Raw genomic sequence first — 15,001 nt, 5'->3', positions numbered from 1 at the left:
CTCCCTCTGCTTGGTAAACCCAGGGTAAGTGGCTGCAAATGAAACTTTGTGCATTGGCCCTTTAAGAGGTTCTCTGAATCTCCAGCCATCTCTCCCTGACAAATAGAAACCCTGCTGCTTTTTCATAACTGGGTGTTATATGGGTTCCTTTCTGGCTCTGGTGCTTTAGGCTGAGGAACTCATCTTGGGATTTAGCCCTCATTTCTTAGATGGAACCTCTTGGCTGCTAAAATATCCCCCCAGAATTTCAGCTTCCCCCCTCTTGGGAGCCCAGCTAGTGCTCTCATACCACCTATGCATTCTTTACCAGTCTCATTGTGGTGAAGTGGTTTATTCTGTCCGTCCTTGGTTGTAAGGTTTATTCTCTACAGCTAGTGTACAGTTGGTTATTTGGGATGATTTGTCTTCAGTGTAGTTGTAATTCCAGATTGATCCTGGGATGAGGTTAGTGTGGCTTCCACTTACTCCACCACCAGCTTGGATCTCCTATATTTATTGTCCTGTGTGGGCTAGACCAAGTGCTTTCTCAGCCCAAATTTTCATACATACCTGAGAGTCCACTTCCCCAACCAATTCCTTCTTTTCCCCAGGAGAGCCTGACAGATGTCTTCAGTACAGCACGTCCCCCTGATGCCCTTCTGACCTCTACGATCACGTGCCCACCTTCCCCTGCCAACCTCCAGTCACATATGGGAAGGGGGTAGGAGGGCTTTCCACCATCCAATTGTATTGCTAGTCATGCACTTGTTCAGGACAATGCTTCCTCTTAACACCTTCTGACCAAAGGGCGAGGGACTTGCCACCAGGCTATTGATATCAACATCACTAGCTTCAACTTGACCCGGTATGCCACCAAGATCTCCAGCACCTTCTTGTTGGCACCCTTTTTGTGATGGTATTTGAAGCCAAGTTGGTGTCTTCATGCTTGAGCTTCCCACCCTGGGAAAAACCATGCTTCTCTTGGTTGTCATTGTAGAACAGGGTTATAGTGTACACTTTGTAGAATGTGGAAATGGGAGATACCTGATCATCTTGTTTGATCTGAGTCACAGAATACTTATATTCGGTGGTGCTGAAGAGGCAGATATTGCCATACTGTCTCACAGAGACATTGATCTTCTTGATAGTCTTGGTGGAGTTGTTGGTGACATGGACATTGACATTGAGCAGCTCCTCATAGTAGTACAGCTCCTACTTATTCAGGGAAGCCTTCAGGTGTAAGGACCAGTCAGACATGAGGAAGTGACATGTTTCAGCTGAAGGCTAGGCACTGGGTGTCTCTGGGGCAAACTGTACCTTTCAGATCATTAGACATACAGAGTTCCTTTTGTGGTTTTTTCTCCTCTAGTGATTTGGCACAGAAGGTTGGAATCTCAAAGCCTAACCTGCAGGTATTTCTTCTGTCCTCTGGGCCTGGCTGTAGGGTGATGAAGCAGGGCAGATTCTGTGGTATTGTGAAAAACAAGGGATCTGCATGCTTGCCTAGATTCTTCAGCAAGTGGTCCTACAGGCAATTAGGCGCCAGGGCAGGTTGGACATTGGGGGAAAGGCCTGGTGATGAACAGGTCTTTGAGGAAGGACAAGCCCAGCACATCTGGGTCAATGTGGCCTTAGCTGAAATCGCAGATGAAGGTCACAAATACTTTGCAGTCCTTCAAGTAGTCAGGGTCTACAAGTACCATGCCATCTACAGGATCCACTTTGTCCAGGTGATTTATAAAGTCTTCGCCCAAGTGCAGAGTAAGCTGGTTTCTCCCACATGGTGTGCATGCCAGTTGCCCATATGCTTCATGCCTTGCTTGCAGCTTCAAAGTCTACTGCTGGGTCACTGCTCCTCCCCACCAAACACACTGTGAATTTGGCAAACTCTTAAAACACAGAGAAATATATACTAAGTGTGATTTCCAAATGCTATTATTTGGCTGAGATTTTGAACTCAAACTGTATTTGCTGGTTTGTTTGGTTTAAACAAATGTTTAAGACTAGAGTCACACTTTTCACTCAGATCAAGGAGTACAAGAGGCTGGTTTGGACATTATCCAAATAAAAAACTATGTTCTTCCCTGATCCTCTGAAAAGCCTGCAAAAACTGCTTGGCTTCCCCATCTTGCAAATCATTGCCCTCCTCATCAACTTGCCAGTCATTCCAATGCACCACTGACCTCTATGGGCCCACCTCAATTCCAACAGTCTTATAGATTCTCTATCTCTGACCCTCCTCAACTCAACTACCAGCCCTACCCATGCTGTCTGACACTTGCACCAGGGGACAAGCTGCTCTGAAGTGTAACTTCACAGGAGCAAACTCAGAAATCAAGGATAATGTTCCCTTGGAGAAAATGCTTCTTTTCCCAAATCACTGCAGCATAAAATGTTGTTTACTGTTTTCCCAAATAGTGATTCCCAAAGCACTTCCTGTTAGTGGTTTGCTAAGGTAGTATTTCTTGATTAGGCCAACCCACTAACTCATGTTTCACCTCCACTGTGACGAGTGACCTACATTTCTCCAATAGCAGCTCAGAGCACAGGGTGCCAGGCATGAGCTGGGAATGGAGAAATAATCTTTACTGGCAGAAATGCCTACTGTGTGGAGAGAAAATTTCACTTTAAGTTTTTTTCTTTTAAAATCTGGGTCATTCAACAAGAAATGAACCACATTGAGCCTTTGGGAGAACAAAACATTTGGTTTTTGCTTTGCCTTTTAAAATCTGATACTGTGAACCACCTCTCTATTCACCACTCATTACTGAAGGCCTACTTTGAAGTAGGCATTGTATGAGGTATATGATGCTGCTTTGAGAAATCTCCCACTTAATTAGGAAGAGGAGTCAAACAGAGGAAGACATGGCAACAACCTATGAAAGATAAATTACACATCAGAGTGAAGAAAGGCAGAGCAAGTGGAAATCCACAAAAGAGTGGTAAATAGAGACCTCACATTCTCACTGTGTAATGATGGCACTGCGATGGTTTACAGTGAACACCCAAGGGGCAGTCCACCTCTGGTTGCAATATTAAAACTGTACCCAGAAGCTAGATCAGAGGTCAAATTCATTGCTTCAGCTTTATGGTGGTGAAATTGGACTTACCCCAGTGAAAAACTTTGAAACAACTAGAGGACGAGAGATGATTTTATGCACACACTGATCAAGTTTTGTTTACAGACACACCCTGGAGATACTGCAGGTTTGCTTCCAGACTACCACAATAAAGTGAGTCATAATCTTTTTGCTGGTGGAGGGTTGTCTCTTCCACTTGTAAAAAATGCAACATCTATGAAACACAATAAAACAAAGCACAATAAAATGGAATGTTATTGGAAATGCCTGTATTTCACTTTTTTCTAAGAGCAGTGATTTCATAGAATCAACCAATTAATTTGTTGACATTTCATTGATGATTGTAATGCAGCACAAGAGGGTACCTGCTTTAATGAATTATAGTGGAATATGGCTGAGACTTCTCAGGAAGCATTAATTAAGGCCCAATATACCCAGACATTTGGAGGAGCTTGGGTTAGAGGAGGGGGTTTTGGAGCTGAGAGAAAAAAAGTGAACTGGGAGAGTTCTGTGAGGTTCTGAGAATTTAAACATGACTGATGGCTTTTATTTCTCAGAAAATGTTTCCTGAGATCTGTACCTTGAATCTTTGAAATGCTAGTCTTGAGAGATGTACTGAAAAAGAAGAAGAAAAAAAATATCTAGGTCCTAAAAAGTATGCCTATAGTGTAACAAGAAATTCCACCTTTTAGATTTATAGTTAATAAGACCAAAAGCTGATTTTTCTTATAAAATCCAAAGACTCATAAAAACAAAGTTAACATAGAAAACTGAAATCATTTTCAGGTTGCAAATGTCTGCTCTACAGAACTATGAAACTGTACAATTTTTAAAGCAAACATAAAGGATAAAATATTCAAAGGCATTTGTTGGGTTCTGACCTAGGCCTCGGGGTCACATAAGGTGGGAGGAATGTATGAAGCTGTGATACAGGGAATCTCAGCCTCAGAGAGACATCCTTTTCTCTACCTGGTGGAAGTGAAGCATGAGCCTGGTTTCTCCTGCTGGTGGCCTGACCACCAACCAGGGCTGCTGCAAGGATACAGGGGTTTGTCTTTATACAATTTTGACTAATAATATAGTCTAAGATTCCTGAGCCCTGTGTAAGGTAGAATGCTTTATGGAAGAGAGTCCAGGATTATTGGGAGAGAGGAAGGTCGCATGGTAGCCAAGTACTGTGCCTTAGTGTTTGGATTCCAGGAACCATATCTTCACATTCTGGTTGTCTTCTCATCTAACCTGATGTCTCAGCTACCATAAGATAAAAGTGGCAAACACACTTCCGTTATCTCTGAGAATATTCCTGTGTGACAGCAAAACTACTGTTTAAAAGGGTGACCTAGAGTCAAATAAGTTAAGTTATATTTGATATTCACTTATTTCATGAATATTTCTTTACCAAATGCCACACTAGGATTTTTATCTTCTTGTGTTATCCACTTAGAACCCACAGATTTTCAACAAGAACTGTGAAAGTTTCCAATATTTTCAAGTATTTTGGAATATCCCCCACACTGATGGCTGCTTTTGCATTACTAAAACCAGCCTTGGATGTGATGTTTTATCTTGGTAAGAGCCTCTGACTGCAGATTGAGCAATCTATATGAGGATCCTCGTTTTGGGAAAAATAATGCACAATAAGAATTTAGGTGTGATTTTTTTAGCTCACTACTAAAATTCAAATGTGGTCATGAAATTTGTTCTAAAAGTTGGAAAGTAAGGTAAACATGGAGATGAAAGATGTAATGAGAAACACAGGTGTATTACTTAGAGACTGCCTAATGCATCTAACTGCCAACTTTAGGGGCTAAATTTGGAATGTGTGAACAAAGCCCACATGTTAAAGGAAGCTTGTTCCTTCTCTTGATCTTTGGGTTGAAACGGGCCACCTGGAAGTGAAATAAGCAGAATTGCAAGTGGAGGTTAGTTTGAAGGGTGTTCTGGTCTGCAGTCTACTATGTTATTTTGACACATCCCCTCTCTGGGCCTGAGTTTACTCAGCTGTAAAATGAGGAATGTCCCAGCTCTTTTTAAAAATTATTTTATTGTTGTTTGAGTATAATTGTCTGCATTTACTCCCCACCCCAACCATCCCCATTTCTCTCCTGATTCTATCCTCTTTGGTTTTGTCCATGTGTCTTTTATAGTTGTTCCTGAAAATCCTTTCCCCCCTTTCCCCCATTACCCTCTCCCATCTCCTTTCTGGTTACTGTCAGCTCTTTTTTAAGCCTAAGAACACTCAGGACCTGGAGAATGTCTTTGTGGAAAAAATTTTCTTGGAAGAAAAATCACCAAAATGGCTGAAAGCCATTGCCATTCTGGATGTAGGGTGGGAGGGCTAGGTGCTTTCCCTCCCACTTCCCATCCAAGTGCCCTGAGTGCAGAAGGACCTGTCCCTTAGAAAATGGAACCTGAAAAGCACCAAGGAGGTGAGGAGTGAGGCTTCTACAGATCCCATAACTGCATTGCTGCAAGTTCCTATGCTCATGACAAAGCACACCAAAGTGAGAGCCTCACAAAGGGCTGTCAAGATGCTCACAGATCCTGTGGGGTGGGATTCTGGCTGGAGGGCCTGGGAGGGTGGTAGCCCAGAGAAGGTTTAGGAGCTTTAAGATTTCCCTCTGTATCATTTCCATCTGGCTGTTCCTAAGTTGTTTCTTTTATAATCAACTAGTCACAGTAAGGAAAGAACTTTCCTGAGTTTTGTGAGTTATGTTAGCAAATGACCAAACTTGAGAAGTGGGTTGTGGGAACCCCACAAATGTATAATTGGTTAGGCAGTACAAATGACAACCTGGAACTTGAGCCTGGTGTCCCAGGTGGCTCTCCCTGGTGTCTTGTGGGGCTAAGCTCTTTACCTGTGGGCTCTGCACAAATTTCAGGACACCCAGTTGGTATAAAAGAGTTGAAAAAGACATGCATTTAAAAATATTTTTTATTGTTGTTCAATTATAGTTGTCTGCATTCCCTGGCCTCACTGCCCCCAACCCCAGCCAGACCCACCTCCCCCCCTTGCTTCCATGCCCCCCTTGTTTTTTGCTATGTGTCCTTTATAGTTGTTCCTGAAAACCCTTCCCCCCATTATCCCCTCCCACCTCCCCTCTGGTTATATCCCACTGTTCTTAATTTCAATGTCTCTGGTTATATTTTGCTTGCTTTTTTTGTTGATTAGGTTCCAGTTAAAGATGAAATCATATGGTATTTGTCCTTCACTGCCTGGCATATTTCATTTTGCAAAGGGTAGCTCTTTTTTTCTCTCTGCTGTGTTGTATTCCACTGGGTAAATGTACCAGTTTTTTTCCCACTCATTTACTGATAGGCATTTAGGTTGCTTCAAGCACTAGGCTATTGTAAATTGTGCTGCTATGAACATTGGGGTGCATAGGTTCTCTCAAATTGCTGTTTTCAGAATTATTAGGATGTAATCTCAGCAGTGGAATTGCCAGGTCAAAAGGCAGTTTCATTTTTAGTTTTCTGAGAAAATTCCATATATTTTTCCATAGTGGCTGCACCAGTCTGCATTCCCACCAACAGTGCACTAGTGTTCCCTTTTCTCCACATCCTCTCCAACACTTGCTTGTTGATTTGTTTATGATGCCATGCTGACCAGTGTGAGGTGGTATTTCATTGTGTTTATGATTTGCATCTGTCTGATGGCTAGTGATGCTGAGCATCATTTCATATGTCTCTGAGCCTTCTGTATGTCCTCTTTGTAGAAGTGTCTGTTCAAGTCTTTTGCCCATTTTTCAACTGGGTTTTAAAAACATTTGATAAGGTACAGCACCCATTTATGATAAAAACACCAGGTAAGGTGGGAATAAAGGGAGCATTCCTCAACATAATGAAGGCTCTATATGAGATACCACAGCCAACATCATACTCAGTGGGCAAAAACTTAAGAACTTTCCCGCTAAGATCAGGAACAAGACAGGATATCACTTTTGCCACTTCTATTCAACATAGTATTGGAAGTCCTAGCCACAGAAATCAGACAAAAAAAAAGGCATCCAAATTGGAAAGAAGGAAGCAGAACTGTCATTGTTTACAGATGACATGGTAGTGTGCATAGAAAATTCTATAGACTCCATCAAAAAACTAGACCTAATAAGTGAATTTGGCAAAACAGTGAGATACAAAGTTAATATTCAGAAATCAAAAGCATTTTTGTACACCAACAATGAATATCAGAAACAGAAGTCAGGACAAAAATCCCATTTGATATAGCAACAAGAAAAATAAAGTACCTAGGAATAAACCTAAACAAGGATGTAAAAGACCTGTACTCAGAAAACTATACAACACTGCAGAAAGAAATTCAGGAAGATACAAACAAATGGAAGCATGTGCCATGGTTATGAATTGGAAGAATTAGCATCATCAAAATGTTCATACTACTCAAAGCAATTTATAGATTCAATGCAATCCCTATTGCAGTACCAATGACATATTTCACAGATACAGAACAAACATTTTGAAAATTTATATGGAATCATAAATTACCCCAAAACGTCTGCAGCAATTTTGAGAAAGAAGAACAAAGTAGGAGAGATTACAATACCTGATATCAAACTGTATTACAAGGCCACTATAATCAAAGCAGCCTGGTACTGGCACAAGAACAGACACATGTACCAAAGGAACAGAACAGAGAGCCCAGATATAAGCCCAAATCTCTATGGCCAGTTAATATTCAACAGATAGGTTAGAAGCATAAAATGAAGTAAAAATAATATCTTCAACAAATGGTATTAGGAGATCTGGACAGCTACATGCAGAAAAATTAAACTCAATCATCTAGTTACACCATACACAAAAATAAATTCAAGGTAGATAAAAGATTTCAATATAAGACACTGCACATTTTTTTTTGTCAGAAGCATAGGTTCCCACATATTTTCTCAGCCTGCAAAAGGGTGAATGGACAGGTGGTGCATTTCTCAAAGAACTTGAGTTTACACCCAAGTAAACTACATGACCTGCAGAACCCCAATTTTCAGACTCTCCATTCCTCTGTTGGTCTCTCCTCTCCCCTTCTGTATTGTGGAGCCCAGAGCCTCTCAACCTGTAATATACACAAATTACTTGGAGGTCTTCTGAAAGTGGAGGTTTTGATCCAGCAGGTCAGGGGTAGAGTCTCAAACTGCATTTCTAGCAAGCTGCTTGGAGATGTCACTCCAAGTAATAAGGCCCTGGTCTCTCAGATTCACAGATGTTAATGTAAATCTCAACTGCAGATACCTCTTGTCTCCTTCCTAGCCTGCAATTTATACAGAACATTTTAGCTAGTGCCCTTCTGTGCTATCACTTCACAGAGGCAAAATGCTGCTGTATGTAAAAACAATGCACTAGAAGTTATTTTTCTCAGTGAGAACAACTTTGGCCCATGTACTAATAAAACTGGGTGGACCAAGTGGTTTTTTTGCACAGTGTAAGTAATGGGCAAGATTTCCATGGTATGTGGAGCAGAGATGGAAGAACTGCAAATGTGGTGCTTTGGGATCAGAGAAGGAAGGAATCAGGTGATGACAGACATGGTCCCAAACTGGGCCAGCCATGAAATGCTTCATGGATGAAATGGCTTTGGAGTTGGTAGGGAGGGAAGTAGAGCAGAGCCAGGGACCTGGGTTTTAGCATGTACTCTGTCACATGGGCTGAGAGACTGAAGGACTCTCCCAGATACTTCTGCAAGTCTCCAGTTCTCATCAGTCAAGAATGGATACTGATACATGCCCAGCAGGCTTGGAAGGGTACTTGTATGGAGAAAAAAGTTTCTGTCATGAATGTTTTTAGAAGAATTATCACTGAGACTGATGAAAGCATGAATGTCAGGAGTTAGTCCAAAGGGAGGTTGAGAACTGGAGGTGGCAGAGGGGGCCTGGCAAGAAGGTGTGGTCAATAACACCATAGAATTTATTTTTATTTAATTCTTGTTCAAGTACAGCTTTCTGTCTTATATTCCCAGTCCTGGCCCACCCCCCAGTGCTCCTCACTTCCCTCCCATTTCCACCCCAACCTTAGTTATTGTCCATGGGTCCTTTATACTTGTTCATGTGAGTCCATCCCCTTTTCCCCTGTGATTCTCTCCCCTCTGGACCCTGTCAGCCTGTTCCATATTTGAGTGTCATTGGTCATATTTTGCTTGCTTGTTTGTTTTGTAGTTTAGATTCCTGTTAATGGTGATATCATATGGTATTTGTCTTTCACCGCCTGGCTTATTTCGCTCAGCATAATGCTTTCCAGTTCCATCCATGATGTTGCAAAGGGTAGGAGCTCCTTCTCTCTCTCTGCTGCATAGAATTCCATTGTGTATATGTACCATAGTTTTTGGATCCATTCATTTACTGACGAGCATTAGGTTGCTTCCAACTCTTGGCTATTGTAAATTGTGCTGCTATGAACATCGGGTGCATAGGTTCTTTTGGATTGGTGTTTCAGGGTTCTTAGGATATACTCCTAGCAGTGGAATTGCTGGGTCAAAAGGCACGTTCATTTTTAGTTTTCTTAGAAAATGCCATACTGTTTCCCATAATGGTTGTACCAGTCTGCAATTCCAGAAACAGGGAATTAGGGTCCCCTTTTCCCCACAACCTCTCCAGCACTTTCCTCTCCAACCTCTCCAGCACTGTTGTTTGTTTCTTTGTTTATGATAGCCATTCTGACTGGTGTAAAGTGGTATCTCATTGTGGTTTTAATTTGCATCTCTCTGATAGTTAGTGATATTGAACATCTTTTCATGTGTCTCTGGATCCTCTGTATGTCCTCCTTGGAGAAGTATCTGTTCAAGTCCTTTGCCCACTTTTTAATTGGGTTGCTCATCTTCTTTGAGTGAAGTCAAGTGAGTTCCTTGTATATTTTGGAGATTAAACCTTAGTCTGAGGTATCATTGGCAAATATGTTTTCCCAAGCTGTTGCTTCTCTTTTTATCTCAATACTGTTTTCCTTAGCCATGCAGGAGCTTATAATTTTTATGAGATCCCATTTGTTTATTATTTCCTTTATGTCCCTTGCTCTAGGGGACATATCAGTAAAAATATTGCTGCATGGAATATCTGAGATTTTCCTGCCAATGCTCTCCTCTAGGGCTTTAATGGTGTCACGGCTTATATTTAAGTCTTTTATCCACCTTGAATTAATTTTGGTGTATGGTGTAAGTTGGTGCTTGAGTTTCATTTTTTTGCATGTAGCTTGTCCAGTTCTACCAACACCATTTGTTGAAGAGGCTATCTTTACTCCATTTTATGTTACTGCCCCCTTTGTTGAATATTAATTGACTGTAGAGATTTGGGTTTATTTCTGGGTTCTCTGTCCTATTCCATTGGTCTATGTGCCTGTTTTTATGCCAGTACCAGGCTGTTTTGATTACAGTGGCCTTGTAATACAGTTTGATATCAGGTATTGTGATCCCTCCTACTTTGTTCTTCTTTCTCAAAATTGAGGCTGCTATTTGGGGTCTTTTATGGTTCCATATAAATTTTTGAAGCATTTTCTATGTCTGCGAAATATGCCATTGGTACTTTAATAGGTATTGCATGGCCGATATTGCTGATGAACATAGACACTAAAATCCTCAGTAAAATATTGGCAAATTGCATCCAACAATACATCAAAAAGATCATACACCACGACCAAGTGCGATTCATCCCAGGGATGCAAGGATGGTTCAATATTCATAAATCAGTAAATGTAATATATCACATAAACAAAACCAAAGACAAAACCACATGATCATATCAATAGATGCGAAATAAGCTTTTGATAAGGTACAACACTCATTTATGATAAAGGTACTCAGAAAAATGGGAATAGAGGGAGCATTCCTCAACATAGGATTTCTAACATGAAACAAAAGCATCTGAGCAGAGGTGACAGTAGACAGAGGATGAGATTATCCTTCCTGGTCCACGAATGACAGAAGAACAGAGGAGGTAGTCATCTCTTAGAGATGGCTGCAAGGTTTGGGATATTGTCAAATAAAACCAAGCTATATCATGGCAGTTTAGGGGACAGGAACATGACACCCCAAATGTGCCATTTGGCCTAAGAACTGTTTTGAGCTGAAGGCAAATGAGAATCAACAGATGCAGGAACACGCCTTTGCAGAGTTTTTTATCTGACTAAATGCAGAAACCTCTGAGAAGTGAGGCTGCTATAAGTCCCCTCTCTGGGGTAAGTTTTATGGCTGTGAAGAAGACAAATAGTCAGTACAAAGAGGGGTCTGCACAAACCTCACTTCCTTAGTGCCTTGTCACTTCTCTGCAAATCTTTTTTTCTTCTGTGAAGATAATGTATAAGCTCCCAAGTTGTAACCAGTCCTTTGGGTAACTCATTGCTGTCTCCCTATGTGTGTGCTACACATTAATAAACCTCTCCTCTTGTTCATCTCTCTTTTGTTAGCAAATTTACAGGGCTCCAGCCAGTGAATCTAAGATGGGTAGCCCACAGGAGGACCTGGGAAGAGGTTTTCTTTCTCCAACTGAACAATGGAGATTAATTTAGTTGTTAATAGATCAGAGAGGAGATGGCAGTAGAGGGTGAAGGAAAGAGTGGGGTTGACCTGGTCAGGAGAGAGAGTACCTACTGCCATGTGCCCATTGAGAATCAGAGAGCTTGGAATCAGAGAGGAAGGCATGAAGAGAGGGGAGCAACTTGGGGGGGATGTGCCAATGTGAATGAAGAGGCTTATAGAACAGGTAGCTTTCAGTTCAGTGGGTGTTGGATCTGGCTCAGGATGTGGGTCTCAGCTTCAGGTAGGACATGGCTGGCACCCACTCTACCTTGCCCACCACTGTGCCTGTAGGATCTGCCTGTACTCCAGGGTTGTTCTTAGATGGATGAAGAATAGATTACTCCAGAAATGCTTGTTTGGTGAAGACATATTAAAGCTGGGGGCAGGGAAAGACTTGCCCTTAAAGTGACATTTGGATGGAATGCTCATGTGTATTCATGAGCACATATGAAATTTGGAAATTAACTATGAAACTGAATGCAGAGCCAGCTTCCAGTATGCAGACACTGAAAATCCCTGCTTTATCATTTTATTTTATTTTATTTTATTTTATTTTATTTTATTTTATTTTATTTTATTTTATTTTATCACTGCTGCAAACTTTTGAAAATGAAAGGATCACATTCTGCCATATTTGAAAGCACGATTAAAGAAAATTTATTTGCAGGCTCAAAAAACAATGAAGCTTTGTGTAGTGTTCTTTTAGAAGCAATTTAATGATGGTGGTGACACTGATTTACGTGACAGCTGGGATTTAGTGTGGGATGATGCACAAATGCCTCATATGATGGCCCAAAGGTTCCAAGGCTTCAGAGGCAGCCTGGGGGGTGAAGTCGATATGTCTAGTTGTTGAGACTGTAAGGGGTTGGGAGGGAGGGGCCTTCTACTAAAAACAATGCAGTCTGGAGTGGGGAAAGTTGATGCTTGTGCTCTTCTGTTGATTTCTTTCATGTCTCAGTGACAGATTCTGTTTCCTCACACTGGCCACAACTGCACTCTGGTTGCATGGGCTCTTTTGAGCCTTGTTCATCAAGAGGTTGTGTATCTGTTCTTTTCCATTGGGCCTGGAGAACTTTGCAACTGCTATAGAAGTGACCTCTGTGGTTAATGAGGTTGGGTTAGAAACTGTGACACAGCTTCTGCCTGGGTCTCTCTTGGGATCTGTGTCTTTAGAGCCCTGATCTACTATGTTGCAGGGGGATCTGGGTCTTGCTTCATTGGAAAAGCAGACCTAAATGCCAATGTAGAGTTTAGATGCACTGACACCCAATAATAATTGAAACATTGGACTTTTGCTCTCCCACTCAAAACCAGGAGGGTTGTGTGCATTGCCATCATAATTGTGTCTTTACTTAAATATGTAATGCACAAAGGATGCTATAAGAAACAGTTGTATGGATCCCCAGCTACTTTTGCATTTCTCTGAGCACATTATCTGTTGTAGGGCTTCTTAAGCTTGATAGAGCCATAGAATCACTTTGGAGGGTTTGTTAAAATAGTCCGATGGGCTCCTCTCCATAGATTTCAGATTCAGTAGTTGTGTGGTGAACTTGCCTTTATAAAGAGTTCCCAGGTGACAGCAATGCTGTTGATCAAGGATCTCATGTAAGATATTTCAGAACTTAGAGACAGGAAAAGGTTTGCCTCTCTTAGGCCTGGCTCGCTCTCTTCTTAACAGTGGGAACTATGCACCTGTAATACTCTTTTCCCTCTTCCTGCCAGGAGTTAAATGTACATGGAGTAGAAGCCATGTCAAGACAGAGGCAAAGTTTGGAGTGATGCAGGTACAAACCAAAGAATGGTGGCCTGGAGCCACCAGAAGCTGGAAAGACAAAGAAGAAACCTTCCCTGGAGACTTTGGAGGGAGCATGGCCCTTCTGATACCATGTTTCAGACTTCTGGCCTCCTAAACTGGGAGAAAATAAGTCTCTGTTGTTTTAAGCCACTCAGTTTATAAACTTTCTCATTCTCGCTCTCTCCCCACTCTCATTTCATCTCTATATGTGTGTATATACCCTTTCATTATGGTTTTTTTTTTAGCCATTTCAGAGTAAGTCAAAGACAGCATGCTATTTCACTTCTAAATATTCTTGTGTTTTTAAAGAATGATGGAGATATATCAAAAGGGCCCAATGCAAAATCTGGAATGATTGAGCATCCGAGTAATTAATAACAATAATGGATTACAACTGACTGACATGGAGGAATGCCTACTAAGAAATACTACGGGAAGAATGATGAAGTGAATACATCATCAATAATGCTCCAACAAGGGCATTCAATGAGTTACCTATTAATTACTAAGGACAAAGCTATTACTCTACAGAACAGAAATATGGTAGAAGCCACCTTTGCCAAGTGATCAAAGTTGACATCACAAGAATTGGGACAAACTGAGATCACAAGCCTAAGGCAGGCAAAATATCTTTTTGAGAGTATTCCTTCTAAAACCTAATTATGAGAAAACATCCAACAAACCCAAATGAGAGGCATTCTACAAATAATTGTAAATTAAAAATTACAAAGTCATGGAACACTAAGGCTGAGGAACTGTTTCAGAATAATGGAGACTAAAGGGATCTGAAACTAAATGCAGGATTGTATAATCCTGGAGCTGATCACAGACCAGGAAAAGAAAAAAAACCATTAAGAACATATATCCCAAATGAAGGATATTATTGGGACAATTGATAATAAGTAAAATCTTTATTACTTAAAATTTTTTTTATTACTTAAAAATTTTAATTGTGATATATGTTTCTTTTTTATGAAGGCTTTTTATTATTTTAATATATTTTAATACTTTTACTATAAAAATTTGAAAACTATGATACTGTTATAGACTGAGTTGTGTTCCCCTTACCCCAAATCCATATGTTGGAGTTCTAACCCCCAGGACCTCACTATGGGACTGTATTTAGAGAAAAGATCTTTAAAGAGGTAATTAAGGTACAATGAAGTCATTAGGGTGGCTTTAATTTAATCTGGCTGGTATTATAAAGAGAGGATACTTGGACACAGACACACAGAGAGCAGACCTTGTGAGAACAAGGAAGAAGATGGGCCATCTGCATAGCAGAAAGGCCTCAGGAGAAACTTATCTTGCTAATACCCTGATCTTATATTTCCAGTTCCAATACTGTGAGAATTAATTTCTGTTGTTTAAATAGCCCTTTCTGTGGTGCTTTGATATGGGAGCCTGAGCAGACTAATAGGGATTTCTACAGAATTTGTGAAAGTATATATAGACTTTTTTAAAAAAGATTTCATTTATTTATCTTTAGAGAGGAAAGAAAAGAGAGAAGGAGAGAAACATCAATGTATGGTTGCCTCTCATGAGTCCCCTGCTGGGATTTGGCCCGCAACCTAGGCATGTGTCCTAACTTGGAATCGAACTGCGATCGTGTGGTTCGCAGGCCTGCGCTCAATCCACTGA

At 40.9% G+C, this 15,001-nt stretch overlaps 1 pseudogene; it reads right to left on the bottom strand.

The window, feature by feature from the left end:
• Positions 1-766: 766 nt before the first annotated feature.
• LOC118993698 (beta-arrestin-2-like) overlaps positions 767-15,001 on the bottom strand; it is a 30,043-nt pseudogene continuing 15,808 nt past the window's right edge.

The sequence above is a fragment of the Sturnira hondurensis genome, unplaced genomic scaffold (genome assembly GCF_014824575.4).
Source record: "Sturnira hondurensis isolate 20B ecotype Veracruz unplaced genomic scaffold, ASM1482457v3 Scaffold0008860, whole genome shotgun sequence".
Lineage (NCBI taxonomy): Eukaryota > Metazoa > Chordata > Mammalia > Chiroptera > Phyllostomidae > Sturnira > Sturnira hondurensis.
The sequence above is the reverse complement of the archived record's forward strand: the minus strand, read 5'-3'. Positions and strand labels throughout refer to the sequence as shown.